The sequence below is a fragment of the Parasteatoda tepidariorum genome, chromosome 4 (assembly GCF_982258835.1).
Source record: "Parasteatoda tepidariorum strain Cologne lab strain chromosome 4, Ptep-v5.0, whole genome shotgun sequence".
NCBI classification, from domain to species: Eukaryota; Metazoa; Arthropoda; class Arachnida; order Araneae; family Theridiidae; genus Parasteatoda; species Parasteatoda tepidariorum.
Window position 1 is genome coordinate 81,103,409 of NC_141758.1, and position 24,386 is coordinate 81,127,794.

The 24,386-nt window shown below is 30.9% G+C and overlaps 1 protein-coding gene across 1 annotated transcript in view; it reads left to right on the plus strand.

Annotated features, from left to right (window-relative positions):
- Positions 1-267: 267 nt before the first annotated feature.
- LOC107446643 (guanylate cyclase 32E) overlaps positions 268-24,386 on the plus strand; it is a 116,792-nt gene continuing 92,673 nt past the window's right edge. The window contains exon 1 of the mRNA XM_087161458.1: positions 268-432. The gene's annotated coding sequence lies outside the window, so the exon portion shown is untranslated. The remainder of the gene's footprint in view (positions 433-24,386) is intronic.

Below are 24,386 nucleotides of genomic sequence, written 5' to 3' on the forward strand. Positions count from 1 at the left end.
TTCAAGTTGAGAAATAATTTATTTGGAGAAAGATTCAAATAATACACAATTAATTAAATTGATATTGAAATCTTCCTTACAAGTTCAAAACCATGTCTAAATAAGCGCCCATTTACTTTAAATACTGTCTTGAAATTAAATCGTTGCGTTAAATCGCCCTTAAAACTGTATTTCCAAACTCTTTCGCCACTAACAATGGACGGCCGATGTCAAAAGCGCAGCCAATCAGATGGCGGGATAAGCGAAGATGTGGCGGTGTTTTAACTCGCAGATCATCACTCGTGAGTACCAGAGAACTTCTTCTCCTCTTCCCTGTAAGACATCCACCCTGGAAACTGGAGTTTTCCAGTTTTCCGAATTTTGATAGAAAGAACTTTTTTATGCGTTCTGAGTGCTGCCAGTTTTTTTAATTCATTAAAGATGGGATATCAGGTTAGTTTATTTTCAGCATTTAGTTTCAATTAATAAAAATTAAAATATATGTGAGGATTAGAAAACGATTTTCCCTGCCAATAAATAAAACGATTTTCTAGTGAATAATCGTTTTAAAATGTATTCTTATTTGAAAAAAATTCATTTGTTAAAATTTTAGATATAATCGTTTAATTGTTTATAACTGAAAAAGTTTTAATAAAACTAATATTTTGATTTCAATGTCAGTAAGAATTCTTGATTAAGTAATTAGCTTATATTTTGATTTAAACTCATAAGAAAATGTGATTATTTCAAATGTTATTCTCTGCTAATAAATAAAATGATTTAAAAGGAAATAAAAATTTTTGTATGTGTTGTGACGATATTTCATGTAAAATATTACATCAAATTGATAAAATTCTTACATTCAAATTTCTAATGCAGTCGTTTGATTAACTATAACTGAAAAGTTCTTAATCAGATATATATCTTTAAATTCACTGTTAATAATAAATATAATTAAAAAATATGATTTTGCAATTATTTTGCAATTATTTCTTCATGGATTTCTTTGATTTTAAGTGTTTCATTGTTTTACGGAGATCCATCCTATTGGAGATCAGTTTATTTTAGTTTGACACATCTTAATTTTGCATTATATTTGTTCTAATTATATATCATAATCATTTTGGTTATTCTGGGTACAAAAAGAAATATTTTAATATAACGTATGTTAATCCGATAATAAGAAGTTTTTTTTTTTTTTTTTTTTTTTTAAATCAAGTTTTTAAAGCTATTTGTTTATTTTCTGCTTTGGAACTATCAATTAAATTTTCATTTCGAGTAATAGCTACAATCATAAAGACTTTTAAAAACAAAAGTTACGATCATTAAATCAAGCTGCAATAGAAAGTTATTTTTTTTAAAAAACAAAGCGTTTTCATTTAAGTTTGTAATTATTTTCAATAAAGTAGTTGAAGTTATGATCATTATATCTAGCTGCAACAGAAAGTTATTTTTTTTAAAACAAAGCGTTTTCATCTAAGTTTGTAACTATTTTCAATAAAGTAATTGAATTTTCTTTTATTAAAAATATAACCACTTAATCATAATAAATTAATGATAATATAATATATAATATAGTAAATTATATAACAATTAATTTCATTATACACTATACTTTTTTTCTGAATATTTATGTTTAAGGAAATCAAATGCAAGTCGTGAATTATTATCATAGAAAACTATTTAAACACTAAAAGTGCTTTTATTGTTTAATTTTGTCGTTTACCAATGTGTACTTTATCAGCATAGTGATACTTAAAAGCTGTGAAAATTTTATTTCATGAAACTTTGAAACAAAAGTAAAGCATGCAACTATTTAATTATTTTTATCGTTAGAATTTTCAATAAATTATTAATTTTGAATGCAATTAAAGTATGAATAGGATTTCATTACAATTTTAAGAAGAAGGATTATGAATAGATTAAATATTATTTTGTCAAAATAAAGTATAATTTAAAAAACAAAACAAAAATAAACATTTAAATTGTACTCCTAAAAAGTCCTTCAAATTCAGTAGCACTAAAACCAGATAAGTTATTTTCTTTGGTGTAAAATAAGCCGCCATAGAAATAAATATTTACTTAAGTCTCATTAAAGAAGAAATAGCAAGGAAAATACTTAAATCCATTTGAAATGCCAGCATTTTATGTCATTTGGATAGTTAAAAAAATATATTGTGTCAAATTAATGATGTTGTTTTTATACCCTGTCAATCTAAGACAACTGAATGACCCAGTTAACATTTGTAAGTCACAATTTAAATTGCAGCTAACAGAGTCAGAATTTATTTGAAATATTATTTCTTGTTTCTCGCATTTAAATTTGGATGTTAAAACTTATGTTTTTCTATATACCTCAAAAAGTTAATTGTCCTTCTACCATTTCGTACATTCTCATTTTCATAGAAGAATAGAATATGACCATTAATAAACAGAGAAGATCCAGGTATCTTCGACAGTCATCAGAGCGAAATTACATTTAAAATGTTATTAAAATGAATGAAGTAAATTTATCTATGAAGTGATTTATTTATGTTAGCTTTATTTAACGGGATTTACCAATGACATCTCTTCTTAGTTTTATCTGCTGTTATTACGTCTTTGATTTTAATAATTATTTAAAATTAAACATTTAAAAAAGTGTTGTTCCTTTATTGTATTGCAAAATTATTTCATATTTTGACCTTATTTTTCAACCTCTTTTTAATAAAAAATATTTAATAAGCGTAATTCCTTAAAAATAAAGGTTAAATAAAATTTATCTGCCTTTATAATAAATTATAAGCAAAACTGTGTTCTGTCTAGGGTATTAATTTAATTTCTATTCAAAGTTCTAAGGCAATATTAAGAATGAATTATGGATACTATTGCAAAATGTAATAATCTTTTTGTCAAAAAATGTTTAACGAATTTTTATAACATAAAAAAAAACGAAATCAGAATTCAATATACAAGACTGTGAATGAAATGGTAATAGTTAATCAATAAAGTATTATGTTTCAAGTTTGTTAGAAAAGAAATCTGAGTTAAAATGATAAAAATTTTGAGCATATTTAAATTAATAATTTTAATTTTCTATGTAATAATATGTTTGTTGTTAAAAAGAATAACGGCCAAAATGTTTGAAAAATAAAAATATATTTAAAATAAATATATGTGTAATTTAAACAACTATCATGATTGCAAAGGCGTCTGTATTAGACATTTACCACAAATTTGTTAAACATTTAAAGCTATGCCAACTGTGTTTGAATTTTCTGATAATTCTTATGATTATTATTGTTTACCGTTCATAGAGATGTGTTTGTAATTGTTACCGATTGTCTATTCATTCTGAAAAGAAATTTCTTTTTCAGAGTATCTTCTTAATTTCATTAACTGACTTTTCTTGAGTATTTAAATTTAGTTTTTCAGAACAGTAGAAAGGATTGTTGCAACTTATTAATTAAAGTAACCGTGATCCGGCATTATATTTATGTCATAAATTTGTGAACTGTAATTTAGATTTATTTGAATAAATATCATTCTCGCTAAACTATCCTTGTTAGCGACAGATGGCACCACTCGAGACTTTTAACATTGTTTTCAGGATAAATATTTAAATTGAAAGAGTAAAATATAAGTAAGTTAGTGTAGTTTTATAAAATGTTGCATCATTTAATTTCTGCATTATTTTTTAATTTTATGACATTTTTATTACAGTTTTATAAATATTAAATAAGTTAAAAAATTAGTTCGTTATTGCTACAATCTCTTTTTTAAAGGAAGATCAAAAATCAATATATTCTTTTAGCAAATGAGTTTTTGTACTGAATTTAACATACATTATTTTTAAGTATACTTAATTTTAAATTATAAATTTTAAGGATTGCAGCCTAAAATGTTTTTAAATAATTGCTTTAATCATTTTAAATAATTGCTCATTCACAGCAAATATTTTAGCGAATACAAGTACAGAAATACTATTTTGCTTAATTGTTTTGAAGTTTTTTTATTCTCACATAATTTTAGAATTTTCTATTTTTTGGCATTTTAAATTAAATGGCTATTTTTTTATTTTTCGACTTTCATTAACGTATTTTTTATTAAACGTCTTTTAACCTCTTCGGAGGTATTTAGCAATTTTATTACATTGCAGACCTTAAAATGCATGTTTTTATAAATCCAATTTTCGAAGTTGTTGTTCCGAAGTGTCCTATATTTTACGAAAACAAATGGCGTTTTTTTTGCGAAGAATACATATTATCTTTGCAGTTAGAAATTAACTTAAATGAACAATATTAGTTACAAATCTTTATTTTTTCCCTTGTTTGCAAGACCTACTAAGTGCTAACAAGGTTAGTAATTTTTATTCTAACAAGAGTGAAAGCAGTCTGCTCTTCCAAGAGGCTTTATAATTATAAAAGAAATCGGAATAAAATATTTCTACTTTGTGTTCAATTTAACAAATTAGAATTATCGATTCAATCATGCTTCTAGATTCTATAATCGAAGTATTTAAACATGAGTTAGAGGAGTACTGTGAACAAAAATAAAAACTTAGAAGCCCTGAATACCTTTTGAACTAAAGGTTAGATTTTTCTATACTGGATACAATCTTCGTGGTTTGAGATTGATGTATCAACAGAAGATTTAATACTCAGTCGGTAGTTAAGTTTACGAAACCAGACGGAAAAATCACTTTCTCAGAATAAAAACAATTTTTTTTTTGAAAATATGATTTTTGACTCCTAAGATATTAATTGCAATCTGGATAATATAGTCTTAATGCTTTTTAAAACAACGTGCGAATATTTGAAAGAATGCAATATTTGGGTAATCAATATTTGGGTAATCAATAAAGTGTTTTCAAAAGTAGTTTTATTTGCGTAACAATTTTAAAGACACACAAATGACAAAAATAATAAGTCATATCATGAGATACTAGTCTTAGATTTACCTCCTACTAAGCTATTTAAACTATATATTCTAGGGTGCTGCTACCTTCAGGTTTTAAGGGTCAAAATTCCAGGTTCATCACAAAATATATGCTCGATCAGATTGGTCAGAATGTTATTGATGTACCTTCCAAGTAATATCTTGTCATGTTAGAACAGTTTAACGAGAACCTATACTCCCTCGTTCTCTTCGCAGACTAATCAAAGAGGTCATCTTCGCGCTCACAGGCTGCAGCCAGTTCCGCTTGACTTTGGTAATCTACTAAGAACGTTTCTCATGTTCAGCTAATTGTGGGACGTCTTTACCGCAAAAGTCTTATGTGTTGAAATCATATTTAAATGTAAAAGCGTTTAAAACTATAGTGGCCGACCCTTATAAAAATAATGAAATAACAGCTAATAATTTGAGAAAGGGTAAACTCATTGTACGGTAAACAAAAAAAATGTATCGCAGAAATTAGAATTTGAAGTGACGGTTTTAATCCCTTCAAGGTTAGAGTGAAAAACGGTGTAAATCCATTTTCTCAGCAAAACAGATTTAAACCTTAAAATTTACGTTAAAAAGGCTGGTAATTGACCAATCTTTTATTTTTACTGTGCTTAAAAATCCGATCGTTAAATATCTCGAATTTAAAATTGCGTTAAGTATTTTTTTAAAAAATTTGTATGCTTGATACAGTGCAAATAATGTTTATGCGCAATGCGTTTAAATAATTCCAAAATTAATCAAAGACTATTTTAAGTCTGCAAGTTAGGCGTAGAAAGAAAATTACTAGTTAAAATTTTAAAAAAAAGCGATCATTATGTATTGATTATTTTTTTAATTTCATGATATACAGGGTGTTCCAAAATTATCTTTACAACTTCAAAAATTCATAACTTCGAACATAAACAAGATATTTATATTCTGTCTTTTGCATGTATTGCTACAACTAGTAAAGTTTGTCTTCAATAGGCTGAAAAGTTTTAAATGAGGATGTGGACACCACAACAGAAAGCTCAATGCGTCTCATAGCCGTATTCGCTCCACATTTTCTGGACTTGTGCTGGGTCGTCCGGCTCCACTTTTATGCAATACTGATCTGGTGCTCATGAAGCTTGTGTGCCATGCACGGATGGAGGGTCTGGATGGTGGGTCTCTTTGGAAATTTGTCCTGAAACTCCGTTGAACCTGTGTATCTGATTTCGTCTCTATGAACCATGAGACGCATTGAGCTTTCTGTTGTGGTGTCCACCTCCTCATTTAAAACTTTTCAGCCTATTGAAAAAAAAACTTTATTAGTTGCAGTAATACATGCAAAAGACAGAATAAAAATATCTTGTTTATGTTCGAAGTTATGAATTTTTGAAGTTGTAAAGATAATTTTGGAACACCCTGTATATTAGTAGTTTTGAAATTCAAACATGGTTAGAATAAGGTGCAAAAACTCCCATTAATAAGTAGTAATTACTTTGAAAGTCAACTATATATATTTTATTTTATGAACGTCGTTGCATAACTGACGCAATTTTGGTTTCACGAACTACTAATGCTTAACTCATTACCGTGGCAATTTTGAACCCAATTCAGAAGACGAGGGAATTCCTGGTTCAAGTAATAGACGAAATTTGCCTTGGGGGAAAACTTTTTTGATGGAACTAACACGTAATTGAGTTACATGGAGAGGAAAATCACGAAGACCTCCCTTGGTTTGCCTGACGGCATAGGGACTCCAGCTCATAATTCGTCACTGACGATATTTTACGTCAGCAGTGTGGTCGATGCGAGTTCGTATCGACCTGCAATCGTTGGTACCTCATTGGTTTACCTCATTGGAAGGCATGCGTTCTATACCCTGAGCCACAATGGCTCCAACTATATCTATTTTATTTTATTACCGTCGTTAAACAGCTGATCCAATATCTTGAGAATACGACTACCAATGTTCAACTTCGTAGCCTTGTAATTTTGTAGGAAAATCACGAAAACCTCCCTTGGTTTGCCTGACGGCATAGGGACTCTAGCTCATAATTCGTCTACCACTGAGGATATTTTACACCAGAAGTGTGGTCGATGCGAGTTGGTATCGACCAGAAGACAAAGGAACCGGTCCAGAAGACAAAAAGAACTCCTGGATCAAGTATTAGAGGAAGTATGCAGTAGTGGAGGACTTTTTGATGCAACTAGCAAGTATGAGTGTTTTATGGAGAGGAAAAACACGAAAACCTCCTATGTTTAGCCCAATTGCAAAGGGAATTTGACCCATAACCCGTCTACCACTGAGGATATTTTACGTTAGCACTGTGAGAGGTGCGAGCCGGGTGCAAAATTCATATCGATCTACCATCGCTGGGATTTAAATCTGGGTGACATCATTTGGAGGCGAATACGCTATCCTCTTAGTCACCACGGCTCTATATACACTGGTTATCATAAATTAAGGAAAATTCACAAAAATCGCGATAACTCAAGAAATTACACATGGAATTTTATGAAACTTACCCACAATATACAACACATAGTAAGGTATTAAACAACATAAAAAGAAATTATCAGACATTAATAGTAGTATAGAAATTAGCACATGTATAAAATAAACAAATTGGAAGTATCGGTTTGCAATAGAAAAAGTACCTTTAATATGGAATATGATTGCCTCTAGAAGCAATACAGCACAAACAGCGATGTGTGATGCTTTCAATTATGCGGTCTATCAGTTCAATAGGAAGTGAGAGCCATTGCTCTTGTAAAGCAGTTGCAAGCGTGGCAAGGGTCTGAGGGGGCGGATTGATGGCAGATACACGCCTCCCTAGAGCATCCCAAACGTGCTCGATAGGATTCAAGTCCGGGGATCGAGCTGGCCACTCCATGCGAGTAATTGTTTCCTGTTGAAGATAATCATCAACAATGCGAGCTCTGTGTGGTCTTGCATTATCGTCCTGTAACAGGAAACAATCACCAATTGCCCCGGCATATGGGCGCACATAAGCATCAAGGATGTTGTCTCGATAAACCTGAGCATTCACGGTTCCCCTTGGAAAGACATGGAGGTATGTGCGCCCTCCTAAGGATATGCCTCCCCAAACACAGACACTGCCTCTTCCGTATGCATCTCTTTCACGGATGTTTGATGGATGATAACGGGTCCCAGGTTCTCTCCATATCAAATAACGTCTACTGTCACTTTCTAGACTAAACCTGGACTCATCCGTAAAGAGAACAGGCCTCCATTGATCTGACGTCCAGTGGACATGTTGTCGGGCCCACTGCAAACGGTCTCTCCTATGGCGTGATGTGAGCGGCACGCAAATGGCTGGTCGTCTCGCATACAGACCACCTTCGTGGAGCCTTCTGCGCACAGTTGACGTTGACACCAACCTTCCGGTGGCTGCAGCAAGAGAGGATCTAAGATGTGTCGGAGTAGCGGTTCTATTCCTGCGTGCACTTAATGTCAAATATCGGTCATCGGCACTGGTCGTAACAGTTGGCCGTCCTTGACTGAACCTCCTAGATGCCGAATCTGTGGTTTGAAATTGCCTCCAAAGTCTATGAACCACAGATGGACTCACATTTAGCCATCTGGCCACTTCTGATTGACTCTGCCCTGCCTCTAGTCTCCCGATGGCTCTCCATCGTAGTTCTTCAGGCAAATGATGCCTAGAGGTCATTATTACGAATTGGCTATCTCAGATTTTCAATGTCGCAATCACAGTAAAATTTGTGTGCTTTCTCTCAAACTTGGACTTTTATGCTCCAGGCAGATGACGTAAGCCGAGTGCAGCGCCACTAATTTGCATATTGCAATTTTACTCAGCTACTCTTAGTGGACAACATATGCAAATTTTGCACGGTTTGGCTTACTTTTGAAAGAGTTATCGCTATTTTTGTGATTTTTCCTTAATTTATGATAACCAGTGTATATTGAAACTACTTTGAAATCTGAAAATGACTGAAAACTGGGAGATTAAAGAAAAACAATAATCTTAACAAGATTATTCTGAAAACCAATGATTATTTTGAATTTTTTTTTATTATTTTGAAAACCATCACTATACCGTAACTACTTTAAAATCTGAAACTAGATGAAAGCAAGCCTAAAAAACAGAAAAAAACCCTTATTATATTATGATAGTTTTGAGAGTCAACGAAACAACGTATCTACACTCTATAACAAAAAAAAAATCGACGCACCAAGAAGGAGTTGTCCGATTGAAACGAAAATTAGTGGATAGGAAGACAATGTACAGAACAGTAAATGATTAAAATTTCAGAACAATTGAATAATTTATTGCAGAGTTACAGTAAAAAGTTCAATAATGTGTTAACCCCCCTCTAGCCTGGATGCAAGCTGCCACACGGCGTGACATAGACCGATAAAGCTCCCGGATGGTCTCTTGTGGTATTTCCTGCCAAATTTTATCCAATTGGCGAACGATGTCATCAACATTCCGTGCCAGATGCAATCGCCTTCCCATCACATCCCAGACATTCTCGATGGGAGAGAGATCAGGTGATCTGGCAGGCCAAGGAAGAGTTTGAAAAGCTTGCAGACAGTTCATAGCAACACGTGCCGTGTGTGATCTGGCATTGTCTTGCTGAAAAACTAGCCCAGAGAGCTGCAAAAGGAACGGTAGCAAAACAGGTCTCAGGATGTTGTCGACGTACCGCTGTGCAGTGAGTGTACCTCTAATGACGACCAAAGGGGTCCGGCTGTCAAAGGAAATGGCACCCCAAACCATTATGCCTTGTTGAGGGCCAACGTGGCGTGCAATAGTGAAGGCAGGATCCCCCCTCTGCCCTGTAAGTCACCAAACACATCTTCGATGATCGTCAGGACACAGTTGGCAGCGGGATTCGTCGCTAAAGACTATACGTCCCCTGTCGGCATCATTCCAGCCTGATCGAGCCATGCACCACTGTAATCTGCCACCAAGAAGCAATTGGATGATTGCTTCTTGGTGCGTTGATTTTCTTGTTATAGAGTGTATTTTGAAATTTAAAAATGACTGAATAATTGGGTGCTAAAAATGCAAAAAACTCCGGAAACAAGTAATGATTATTTTGATGTTCTACGATGCATTGTAATTCACTTGTTATCAAAATATATAGCTGTAAACAGGGGTAAAAAAAAAGAACAAATCACTTTCCTTTTGAAAAACAACAATGTATCTTAATTATTTGTAAATTATAAAATTGGCGTAAAAATAGAGGAGCCTATCATTATATAATAACTATTTTGTGTGTCAATGTTATAACGCAATTATTTTAAAGTTTGAAAATGGATAAAAATATTCATAAAAAAAGAGAGAAACCTTTCACCGTTGGTTGTAAATACCTAACTGATGGTTTTATTCGTAACCGATGGGGGTAAAAAAAACCTATCATTATGTAATAACCGCTTATTTTAAAAATTTTATTTAAAAACCGTCGTTAAGCAGCCAATCCAAGTTCTGGGTTTAAGACTACTAATGTTCAACTCCATAGCCTTGTAATTTTGAACCCAATTCAGAACTCCTGGATCAAGTAATAGGAGAAATCAAATAATAGCCTTCGTGATGGACCATTGATAGAATTAACCCCAATTTGCGTTAGATGGAGGGAAGACCTCGAGAACCTCCCATGGTTAGCCTAACGGCAAGGTACCTCTAACCCTTAATCCGTCTACCACTGAGGATATTTTACGTCTGCACTGTGGTTAGTGCAAGTCGGAAGCGAAATTCGGATCAACCAACCATCGCTGGGATTCGAACCCGGTTTACCTCATTGGAAGGCAAACGCTTCATCTCCTGAGCCATCATGGTTCTAATAATCATTTTGAAGGTAACCATGTATCTTATTTATTTCATAATTAGAAAACAGACGTGAAAAAGAGAAAAACTTTTATAATGATTGTTTTGAATGCCAACGATCTATTGCAACTACTTTGAAATCTTAAAATGGATAAAAATGGATGTGAAAAGGAAAAAAAATACTATCACTGTGCTAGATTTATGGTTTGCAACTAATAGGGGTAAAAAAAAGCAATTATTTAATAATTTTGAAAGTAAACGATGTATCTTATATATTTTATTACTAAAAATCATACTGAGAAAAGAAGAAAAAAATCCTTTATAATAATTATTTTGAATGCCAACGATCTATTGCAACTACTTTGAAATCTAAAAATGGATAAAAATGGATGCGAAAAAGGAAAAAAATCCTATCACAGTGCTAGCGTTATGGTTCGTAACTAATGGGGGTAAAAAAAAACAATTATGTAATAATTTTGAAAGTATACGATGTATCTTATTTATTTTAAGACTAGAAATCATACGTAAAAAAGAAGAAAAAAAATCCTTTATAAGGATTATTCTGAATGCCAACGATCTATCGCAACTACCTTGAAAGCTATAAATGGATAAAAATAGGTGTAAAAAAGAAAGGATAAAAACTATCACTATGGTATGGTTTGAAAATCAATAACATGTCGTAACTTTTTTCCAAGAGAACATTCCATCACTCAGAGACTTTCCAGGAGGAGAATTCCCAACCATCTTCTTTGAGATAGAAATTCCCGACTGTTGATCAGTTACTCCAAGGAATTATTTTCGTTTTTATGCTCAATCTATCACTTTACACACCAATTATTCCTGGGGGAGTCCCGGATGGACATTACACATATAGCTTATTCCTGGAAAGATTTCCTATTTTCGGGAAAAAACATTTTTAGATAAACCTTTTTTATCCTTACAGCATCAACTTATTTTTTTACTAACAGTGAGTGATTTTGTCAGGTTGTAGCCACGTCAAGTTATATCTTAGTGTTAGGATATCATAAACAAGAAACAAATATTAAATAGTAAGAGACTTAATTTTGAAAGAGTTTATTTAAAATTAATTTATTTCCGTTTTTTACTTCAAATTAGTTTTTCAATTATTTGTTGCACGAGAAGTAATATTTTATAGTAATTTAATTATTCTTCAAGTATATATTGATAAATTGTTCTAATATATAGAACTAAGTTCAATGGGAAACAACTCCTAAAAAAATTGGCAGAAAAGACGGCTTGTCCAGAAAAGATAACGAGAATTCTGGTAATTTACACCAAAAAGTGTGGTATTTAAATCATTCATTTAATAATTTTTCCGTTAAGTATGGTAATTGTTTATCGAGAATTTCGTTATTCAAAATTATTCTTACCACACATGAGAAAAAATATATGCCATGCATTAAAGAATCACGTTTTATTCTTACAAAAATGTTCTTTAGAACTATCATTCATTTTACCGTTTGTTTTTAACATTTTGATGGCTATGCATTTTACTAAATAGAATTGTAATGTACCATGTCTGTATACCATTCTAAGGTTTAATGTCCTAATACATTTCTAAATTATAACACAGGGAAATGGGCCTAAAAAATGATTTGGCGTGTTTTAAAGATACTCAACTCAGAGTAATCTGAGGAGTTTTTTTTTAATCATGTTTTGCGAGGATAGGTGGATCAATTCATGTATTCGTACGCGTACAGTGGCGTACGCAAGGGAGGGGTTTAGGGGTTTAAACATCCCTTGAGCTCAGCAAAATAGCAAAAATAAAAATTTTAGCAGAAATTATGCGAGCTATTATTTTTATATATATATATATAAAAATATATATATATATATATATATATATATATATATATATATATATATATATATATATATATATATATGGGTCATTCTCACGAAAACTGTCATTTTTCAGTTCATAAAATCCCGAAAAAGTAAAGTGAATAAAAAGCTCTGAAACTTTTTATATTAATAGAAATATGTAATGGCATTATAAAGAAAGTATATATCCTATAAAATATACTCAATATTTAAATTAATTAATTTTTTAATTAATTAATTTATAATTAATTAATTTATAATAATTAATAATTAATTAATTAATTTAATAAATAAATTAATAATTTAATAAATTAATTTATTAATTTTTTAATTTCTTTTTCAAATTAATTAATAAGTAAATTAATTATTTTCACTATTTAAAAAGTGAGGGAGTGACGCTAATAGTGAGGGAATGATATTTTATTTTAATACATGTTTTTATCTTAGTTACATCTACCTAAAGTTTGAAAATGATAACATACTAAGTATATCTAATATTTATTATAATTTACTCTTATATATTTAATAGTTTTTACAGGTTTGGGAAATAAAATTGGCTGGCACGATTTAACAAAAAAAAATTTAATAATATACTCATCTTGAATCATTCCCTCACTTCAGCGTCATTCCCTCACTTTATACACTAGTGAGGGAATGACGAATTCAATAAAATTTAAAAATAACAGTTAGGCCTAATTAATTCCTGAAGTCAATCACATACAATTATATTCATACAAGAAAGCAACATATAATTATCCACTTTCTCGATGAAGTTGTATTTTATTTTATTCTAAAAAATGACATGAGGGAATGACAAATGTAAAAAATTTTATCTGGTTTGATTCATTCAAATTTATTCCACAGCAAGGCTTCTTTAAGTTGAAGATGGAAACATACTGCAATTTTGTTCTATGATGCCAGTTGTTAACTTCTGAAGTTTTTATTAAAATATTTTTATTCTAAGAAGATTGCAGGTGATAAGAACATTGTTGTGAGGGAATGACGCGAAACACTGGGGACAAAGTTTAAAATAGTGCTGTGTTAATATTTTTCTCAGAAATTAAATTTAAAATTGATTTTCTGAATTCTATATTTTAGTATTCTGAAATAAAATGCACGAATTTGTAAAAAAAAATTTTTTATTTCAGTAACAATTTTTTTCTTTTTTTAAATCAGCAGTGGGGACAAGTGAGGGAATGACATATTGGCATATTTTAATTACCTAAAATAAATAAAAAATAAAAATTGATAATTTTTTTTAAATTCTTTTGTTAGCTTGCATTCTGAAGGACACTTTCCCTGAATTTTTTTTCTTCGTAAGCTGTAAAACAAACATAAAATATACTGGGGACATGAAAATGACTGTTTTTGTGAGAATGACCCATATATATATATATATATATATATATATATATATATATATATATATATATATATATATATATATATATATATATATATATATATATATATATATATATATATATATATATATATATATATATATATATATATATATATATATATATATATATATATATATATATATATATATATATATATATATATATATATATATATATATATATATATATATATATATATATATATATATATATATATTTGCTGTTCTTGGATCTTTAGGATGTCAAAAGGCAAGAATTTAACAATTTTTAATTACTTTGAGAAAAAAAATCACGGCCTGAAATTAGTGAGGTGACAGCATCTAGTACCAATGTAAGTTTTTTTGTTGTACAGAAATGTGATACTTCCGTTGAAGAAAACGTTTCTAGCATAACAAAATCTGATGAATGTGAAAGTGGCCCTCAAAGTGTTACTTCCCACCCATATGACATTGGACTTTTTTCAGAAGATATTACATTATGTTCTTAAACTTAAAAAATCAAATCAAAACTTAACTAAACAATGTTGTTTAAATAAAAAGTCAAAATTGTCTAGCTGTCTAAATTAGGGAAATGATAGTGCTTTATTACAGACTTGAATTTCTTTTAGTAGTTTCAGAAAATTATGAACACCCCCCCCCCCTTGAAAAAATTCTGCGTAAGCCACTGTACGCGTATATAAGTTTTTTTTAAAAAAAATTTTTAATTTTTTTTTTTGAAAATACAAAGAATTGTTTAAGAACTCTTTTCAATTTTAAAAGCAAGTAGCACATGTTTGAGAAAGACATCACGAAAAGAAATCATGTGATGTAGCGAAATTTGATCCTATACACTCACACATTTACGCTTTAGAATTTTTGGAGGAACAGGGAAACTGCACGGTGGGGAAGGCACCAGTACACTAATGTAAGAGTTGTAGTTCATTTACGTCGCTCTATAGCTCCACAATGGCCTATTGGCTATGGTCTGGGAAACATCCCTGAGAATGATCCAAAGACGTGCCATCACAATTGTGATCCTCTGCATAGGGGATGGCACTCCCGCTTCGGTAGCCCAACGACCTGCATGCGAATTTGAGCACTTTACGGTAGAACAGTTACGCCGCACATCATCGGTCTCTTAGCACAGTGATCCCCAACCCCCGGTCAGCGAACCGGAACCGGTCCGTGGATCAAATGGTACCGGGTCGCACATTTCATTGATACTAAATTTAAACTCCTAGGTTTATACTCCAAATTAAAAATATCTGTGTTCCATTAAAATTTAATTTATTTAAAAAAGGGGCCCCCGAAGGTAGTGACATAAATTTTTTAATATTTGTAATGTATCATTGTCTCCGATTACCCCCAGATTGAACCGTCTCATTGCAAAGATACAAGCTCAGGGTTTTCATTGATTTAACTTTCAGGTAAGTTAAAATGTTAAATCACTTTATATTTATTTTTTGGTTTAACTATATTTTATTTCGAAGGCATGTTTAAATACAATTAAATTAAACTTAATAAATCAAAATAAATCAAAATATTATAAAATATAAACAATCAAAGTCCGTCCCCCCAGCTGGCAGCGGTAAAATTATCAAACGTTGACAGGTCCGCGGTGATAAAAAGGTTGGGGAACATTGTCTTAGCAGACTGGTCCAAGTGGTCACTTACAAGCACACTGACCGCAGCTAGTGATGTTTGACTTCGGTGATCTGCTCAGAACCGTGTCTTAACGATCAGTCCACTGTGGGACACTAATGTAAGAAGATAGGTAGGTAGGTATTTCATTTGCGTCTCACTAGAACTGCTTAGTGAGCTATTGGCGACTGCCTTGAAAGTATCCCCGAGGATGATCGAACTAATGTAAATAAATCAAGCAAACATGAAACATTATTGGTACCTCCACGGATAAAAGGGTTGTTTTCTCGCCGAACTTTCTGAAGCGTAGAGGTAGCGGGCTTCTTTTTTGAACTGTTGTTTTATCAATAATGTGTTGTTTTTTCCTCCACTTGGACCTGGACTACTTGGACCTCCAAACCTGGAGCATTCATTCGTAACTAAAATAATTGAATTATTTTTATCTTTAACAGTAAAACTTTAGAAATTAAATGAAGGAAAAAAGACGTGTATAAACTCATATCTTTTTCTGAAAAAAAAATGAAAAACTAATTCGAATAAATTTATGCATTTAATAGAATGGTGTCTTTAAAATAAAATGATGAGAATTTTTGTAAGAAAATAACATTTTATAGTTTTCCAAATAAATGTTCTGGAGTTGACATAAGATTCAATTGATATCTTGATTTTGAAAATATAAATAAGCAAATGTTTCATGGAATTGATAAAAAAGAAATAAACTGTATAAATTTTAACGAAAGAACCAGGATAAAACGCATGAAACAAAACTGATATTTATATATTCTGAAAAAGAATATATGTTACTTGTTTTTCTTAATCTCTTTTATAAATAAGTTTTTTCTTTGATTCATTGAGTCAAAGCGAATTACAGAAGATGATAATATTTATGAAGCAAAAAATATTCTTCTCCGTATATTTACAAAACTATGAGTTTAGATTTAAAATAGAAAAATAAGGACGAGTATGGATTTGAATTCTATTCAATATTATTTTAATACAAAAGAGTTGCTTTCAAATATTGCTTTTGGAAGTAAAATATCTTAAGGTTTTCAGAAATATTTTAGCAATAAAAGGATTTGTCATCACGCATTATTATTGTCATATAGTTAAAGTTATTTTAAGAACAAAATTTTAGATTCTTAGTACTGTTAAAGAAAAGTATTAAATTTTATAATATTTAGTTAAATTTTTGAAACTAAGCATTAAATGATTTAAAAAATTAGTTTTTACAAAACAATTATTTACTTGCAACTTTTGGTTAAATATTTCACGTTATAAATTATTAAAAATGAATTACAGTTCGAGTAATTTTAGTATCCTCATTTGTCTTAAACGTCACGATATTTATTAAAAATATTAAACACGAATTTATATTTAAATATTATAAGTAAATTTTGCTACTTTCTAATCATGAAAAATTCTTAAGAATATTAAGCTGTATGAATTATTTTCTCTCAATATTATAAAATCGTTAATGGCCGCTGTTTCGAGAGTTCAACTTAACGTTACATTTCGTTTTGGTGCACAAAAACTGTAAAATTCAGAAATTTGAAATTATGAAAGTGTATAGAAAGTAGTGCAAGCAGTACGATAGAAACAAAATTGATCCTATGATTATTTTCCTTATCATCCTATGATTAGTTCGGGAATTGACTGTTAAGCTTGTAGAAAAAAATATCATGCGGGCTGCTTTACAATCCGCAAGACTGCAAGTGTAGTTAAATTACGAAGGTGTATAGAAAAATGTAATAATGTAATTATGAAATAATACAATTATGTTTTATTGTAATTAGTATGTAATTTGATTCGATGGAATAATGTAATTATGTAATTTTAATATTAGTTTGGAAATCATCAACTGTTACACTTGCAGTGAAAAACCATATTGGCTGATTTACTATCTTCTGAAATGCAACTATAGATTTAAAATTTGAAATGTTGAAAAGAGCATTTTCAACTATAACTAAACGTTTCGATATTCTAGAATTTCAGTTTGTTAGAAAGAAATGTTATTTAGCCATTTTTGCCAAAAAATATATCTCACGAGCAATTTTCATTTAATAAGATCGTGCTTGTTTTGATATCAAAAGTAACAAGTAAAAATTTTTTATCAAAATTAAAAATAAGCAAATGTGATTAGATGTTGCAAGATATAAGTCATAAAATTTACATCGAAATTTCTTAAAAACATAGAAATCTCATGAGAGATAAAAACCGTTTACAATTTGAACTCATATTCAAAATAAGGTTCATCGTTATTGATTGTTACCAAATAAAATTATTTCCTGTTTATTACTTTTTACACTATCTTGCATTGTCTTTTTTTAACCTTAAATAATATTTCAAAAGTACAATTGCGGTTCATTTTGTTGTGATTAACGTATTTACAAAGTGTTCTTACACAAAATTGCAATAATTTCATATTTTAAGAGCAAAATGGTCTTTTTTTTGAAAAAAAGCCGACTTTCGAAGAAAAAAAACAAAGACGAAGAAACTAGCACAGGAATTGGAAGATGAGCAGAGAGAAGAGCCTTCTAGTACGGTAAAAAGAAAATGAAACGTTAATGATGCAGTTCACCGTTAAATATGCAATTAATGTTTATATTGTAAAGCATGTAGAATTAAAATAGTAAATATTTTCAGACAAAAATATTACAATAACTATTATCTAGAGTCGTGGTGGCTCAGAAGATAAAACACTCCCAATGAGTCGACCCGAATTCGAATTCTAACGATGGATTTTCGATACGAATTCTGCACCCGGCTCACACTGACCACAACGCTGACGTAAAATATCCTCAGTAGCAAACGGATCATGCGTTAGAGACACCTTACCGTCAGGTGACCGTGGGAAGTTTTCGCGGTTCTCTTCTTCCTATAACGCAAATGAGTGTTAGTTCAATCAAAAAATCCTTCACGAAGGGAAATTTCTTCCAATACAGAATCCAGGAGATTCTTTGTCTTATGGGTTGACTTTACAATTAAAAGATTATGGAGTTGAGTATTTGAAGTCAAAATTCAAAATTGGGTCGGCTGTTCAAAGACAATTCTAAAATAAAAAATATTTAAGTATTTATGGCTCTAACAAAGATATTACTGTTTTTTTAAAGTTGGATATTGTTTTTTCTCTTCTTATAAGAGTTTATCTTTTTTTGCTTCTTCTTATAAAAGTTTATCTTTTTTTTTCTTCTTACAAAAGTCTCTCTTTTCTTTTTCTTCTTATAAAAGTTTATCTTTTTTTCTCAAAAAGTTAAACTTTCACATTGATTGCTCTTGTACTAAGCTATAGAAATAAAAAAAATAAAAAAATCTATCGACGATATTGTTTTAAATTATAAATTCAATTTCTAACGAGAGAAAATTCCAACAAACTTTCAAATTGCGCTTTAAAATCAAAAATTCCATTGAACTATCTAATCCTATCCGGTGTTCCCATTTCAATCAATCACGTTACAAGTCAAGAGATTTACAGCTGATCTAAAATATAACCGTTATTTCGCAAAAAAAAGAACAAGAAAAATAAATGGCAAATGTAATCCTTCTTGTAACAATTTATTTATAGCTTCTTTGATAAATGCCTGACCACTTATTATGGGATAAAGAATTTCCGTTGAGTCGTCCAGTGGCTGAAGTCAAGGAGGGTGAACATTGATTTATTCTCTACTCATTTATTATCAGCAAAGATGAATCTTTAATACTTTCGATTTCTTGGGCGTCAGCTGTTTTACTTTTGCACTGATATCGAAGAAAGAAAACTTCCGATTATTTGACACTTGATTATCCGATACTCTCTTTTATCCAACACCCAACTTGTAGTTAATTGTATATGAAGAAAATTTTTATTATTTTTAATAATAAACATTTATTTTGTTGCATCATCAATTATCTTTTTTCGCTTTGACAATTTCGTGGGTAACAATGCATTCTTACTTTTAAAATTTCAACAATTTTTAACTAATTAGAATAATATTCGTTCTCTGTGCTGGATGAAATCGTGAGGTTCGAATGTTTTCTGTTCACTACAAGTAGATTTATTTTCAAATTGTCGTCAATCAACATCTCGTTAAATAACATGTAACATGTTAAAACTCGTTAAATAACGTGTATTCTAACTGAAATTCTATTCTAGATAATAATAAATTTAATAATAAAATAAGCCATTTTCTGATTGGAAGAAAGAGAATTAAGTGAGATATTGCTATCGAAAGAAATTTCAATCAATTTTGGAATATATGAGAATGTTTTTTGTTTCGAATGTTCTTTATACCTGAAGAAAATTTCAGAAGAAAATTTAAAATGTTTTTACTAACCAATATTTATCTTTTTGTATCATCATTTTTCTTTTATCACTTATTATACCAATTTTATGTGTCACGATATATTCTAATTTTAACTTATTCAATCATTTTTCCTTACTAAATATAACACTTAAATCTCTATTGGTTCTCTGTGCTGAATGACATCATGGGTTTTAATTATTTACTGACCACCAAGGCCGTAGCCAGGATATTTTTTCGGGAGGGGGATATGGTAAGAAGCAAGGATGGTTTCTGGCGTACAAAGTAGGGGGAAAACATTGTAACAAATATTGTTTGTTCTGCTGTTTTCAAAAGTTAAACTAGTAATTAAAAAATATTTCATAATAATTATTTTTCAATTAATATTACATAATAGTTATTTTTCAATTAATATTACATAATAATTATTTTTCAATTAATATTACATAATAATTATAATCAATTTGTAAACAAAGTTTGCAAAGACATGCGGCGGGGATTTGAAGAAAATTTTTCGATTACTTTTTTAGGACAAACCGGAATATTCCGAAATATGCTTAATAAAGTTAGTTAATAAAAGGTTTGATTCGACAGTTTTTGTTTTTCTTTTTACTGAGAGGCTCAAAGAAAGACTAAAAAGTTTGAATACCAGAATTTCTGGGGGGGGAGGATTTGTTCCGATGGTCCCCCCCCCCTGGCTACGGGCCTGCTGATCACTATAAGCAAATTTATTGTTAAATTATCGTCAATCAAATTTTGACCATTTTTTGACTCGTTAAAGAGCACATAATCTATCCGAATCTCTATGCTAGATAAAAAATATAAGTTTCAATCATTTTTTGGGAGGCAAAAGAGAATTTATCGTGATATTAATATCAAAAGGAATCTATCAATAAATCAATCGATTTCCGATCAATGATCGACCCACAGTGAACTGATTGTAAAGATACGGTTCCCAGTAGAACACTGAAGTCAAGCATCACTGACAACTATCAGTAACCGGGTGGGTGACTACTTTGATCAGCTTGCGTAGGGGCAGAGGGTGCTCGGTACAGGTCCTCGTTAAACTGCTTTACTGTTAAGTGCTCGACTTCGAGAGAAAGTCGGTGGCCTACCAAAGCAGGGAAAAAATCCCCTCTGCAGAAGATAAAAATTGCGATGGTATGCTTTCGGATCATCTTCAGGGTTGTTTCCCAGAACGTCGCCAATAGCGCATTGTGCAGCCCTAGGGCGACGTAAATAAAGTACCTACCTACCTACCAATCAATGATCATTAAATCGGTCATATTTCAACTAGTTTGATTACTCAATTAGAGCTCTGTACCTGTTTGCAATACGTGTCAATCTGGAAATAGAATTTATCTTCAGTTAAAATTGCAAACATTTTTCGACTAGCTTGTGTGCTCAAACAACAACGTTGCTAAGTTAAACATTCAAATAAATTATGCTTGATTTAGTGAGACAAAAAAGGAAAACAGAATAAAGGAATTGAGAAATAGTGGGAATGAAATAATGGATTAGACTAATAGTTATTAAGAAATTTTTCGACTAATAACATTTAAATCTTTATTGGTCTTTTACGCAGGATAACTTCATGAGTTTCAGTTGTTTTCTGATGACAGTAAGCAGATTCATTGTCAACTTATCTTCAATCAAAATTTTGAGAACTTTACGTCTCTTGAAGAAAAGCACATATTTTAACTGGATCTCTATGCTAGATAAAAATATAGGTTTCAGAGCGTCGAAAAGAGAATTTATCGAGACATTACTATCGAAAGAAGTTCATCGATAAATCAATAAATTTTCAAATGTATCTGAATGTTCTTTGTTTCGAAGATTCTTTGTATCTGTAAAAATTTCTGAAGAAAAATTATAATATTCTTCTCTAATTAGCATTTATCTTTTTGTATCATCTATTTATCATCTTTTGTATCTTGTATCATCTATTTACTAATTAGAGCATTTAAATGTCTCTTAGTTCTCTGTGCAGGATGACATCATGAGACTTAATTATTTTTTGATTGCGACAGGCTAATTTATTGTCAAATTATCGTCAATCAAAAGTTTGACCACCTTTTAACTCATTAATGTATATATATTCTAACTGGATGTCTATATTTGATAAAATTTTCAATCGTTTTCTGAGAAGCAAAGAGAGAATTTGTCAAAATATTGCTACTATCAAGAGGAATTTATCGATAAGTCATTCAATTTTTGTTTTGTCTACCATATCCCCACTAGTTTGATTGCTCAAATCACATTTAAGCTCGATGCCTTTCAACAATGCAAGTTTTAATCCGCAAATAAAATTAATCTACAGTCAAAATTGCAACTTATTTTTCTACCAGCTAGAGTGCTCAAATTAAAACGTCACTAATTCAAATATTCTCATGAATTATACTTGATATATTGCAAGAAAAAAGGGAAAAATGGAATGAAGGAATTAAGAAAGAGTATAAATAAATTTGTTGATCGGCAAATTAATAAAATAGGGAAATGAGCTAGTAAATCGGCAGTTAAGTGAATTGGATTATAATGAAATCAGAGAATCCTCAAATTAGTGAAAGCGCAAATAGATGTGTTTTTGTATGAATGGTTAGTGAATAAACGGTACTCAAAAAAATGCATAAGCCTATAATTTGTCAACTATTATTTTACCTTGTTTGATTTTAGCCCGTTTCTTCTTTCAAACTGTACCATAGTATAATATAATACACTAGCTGCTGTCAGTAAGCGGGTGGGAGACCACTTTGATTAGCCTCGTAGGGACCGAGGGTACGCGGTATCGGTCCTCGTTAAACTGTTCTACCGTAAAGTGCTCGACTTTGTACTGGTCGTTTGGCTTCCAAAGCTGGGGAGCAAGCACTTCTGTAGAGGATCGAAATTGCGATGGCATGTCTTCGGAGCTTCCTCAGGGATGTTTCCCGGACCATCGCCAATAGCCCATTATGGAGCTCTAGTGTGACCTAAATAACGTACCTACCCATTATAAGGTACAAGTTTAAGAAAATAAGGTGCTTTCAAATGTTTCTTTCAAATATATCCATATAGTTCAGTGTAATCAAGACTAAGAAATTCAATATATGGTTCAGATAAGCAATTTATCATGTTCGTGGCAGATATGAATGATATTATGGTTAAAAATTTAAACAACGTAAATTAACGAATAATTTATTGGTTGAAATACAAAAAAACTACATAACTTTTTATCCGATAACCGAAGTCGAGCATCATCGGGTGGGGTCATTAATTAGGAGGATGATCATCATGGAACACCTCGTGCTGTTGGAATAATACCTGTGGAGTCACGGTGGCTCAGGTGAAAGAGCGTTTGCATCCAAATGCCAGGTTCGAATTCCGGTGATGGCTGGTTGATACTTCTGCTCTCGGTTCGCTCCGGCTACAGTGTTCACGTAAATATCCTAAGTGGTAAACGGATTATGAGCTAGAATCCTCTTGACATCGAGCTAAACGTGGGGTTCGAGGTTTTCCTCTCCATGTAACATAAATACGTGTTAATTTCATAAAAAAAGTCCCTCACAAGGACTTGTTTGCCCCAATGCTTGATCAAGGAGTACCCTTGTCCTCTGTGTTAAGTTCAAGATTTCAAGGCTATGGAGTTGAATATTGAAACTCGTAGAATCCGAATTGGGTTAACTTTTCTACGCCAGCTATAAAATAAAATAACTCCTTCCATTATTGCAGCTAAAATTGTTCTAGATGTCAAAACTCTCCCATGTTTTATATTTTTTTTTTCTTATCGCCATTTAATTGAATTCGTTTTACTTCAGATTAGAAATTTTGCGAAAATAGTTTTTTAGTTCATTGATTCCTTCGTTTAAATTTATAACCCGTACGTTGCTTAAGAAAACATTGTAATTATAGTTATTCCAAAAAGTAATTTATAGTATATTTCTTTCCCAAATTCTAGTGGAACCAATAATTAACAAAATTAATTTCCCCTTGTGATTAATTAATTCCCCCTTCCCTTAAACTGACCATAGTCTGTCTAATCTACAGAGCTATATTTTATGTATAATGCTCTTCTTTACAAAAATAATGATTTAAATTGCAAAATACATTTGGCACCTTTCCAACTAAATACATCATTCTGAAGACAAAAGAAAAGTTCTTTTAAAACATTTATTATCTAAATTGGGATGGTATTATGACCTCGGTTTGCTTCTGAATTCATAAAACTAAGTTAAAAAACATATTTTAAAGCTATTTTTTTCTTCTTTATTTTATGATATTCTTCTTTTAGTTTATTAAAATGACGTTACATTTCCTGAATATGCGCTTTTAAAGCCTATTCTATTACAAGAAAAACGACTTTTGTTTGCATTTATTGTTTCTACAAATCATAATACGATTATATTTCTAAATTTGTAGTGGATTAATTTCAATGAACGACATAAATGTAATTTATACTAATGGTTTGTGCCTTAACGTAGTGTTTGTAAATTATGTTGCCCCCTTCTCCAAATGTTGCGAATATTTTCTATTGGATTTTTCCTCCAAAACTGTCTCTTAGAGTTATGAGTTAACAGAAAT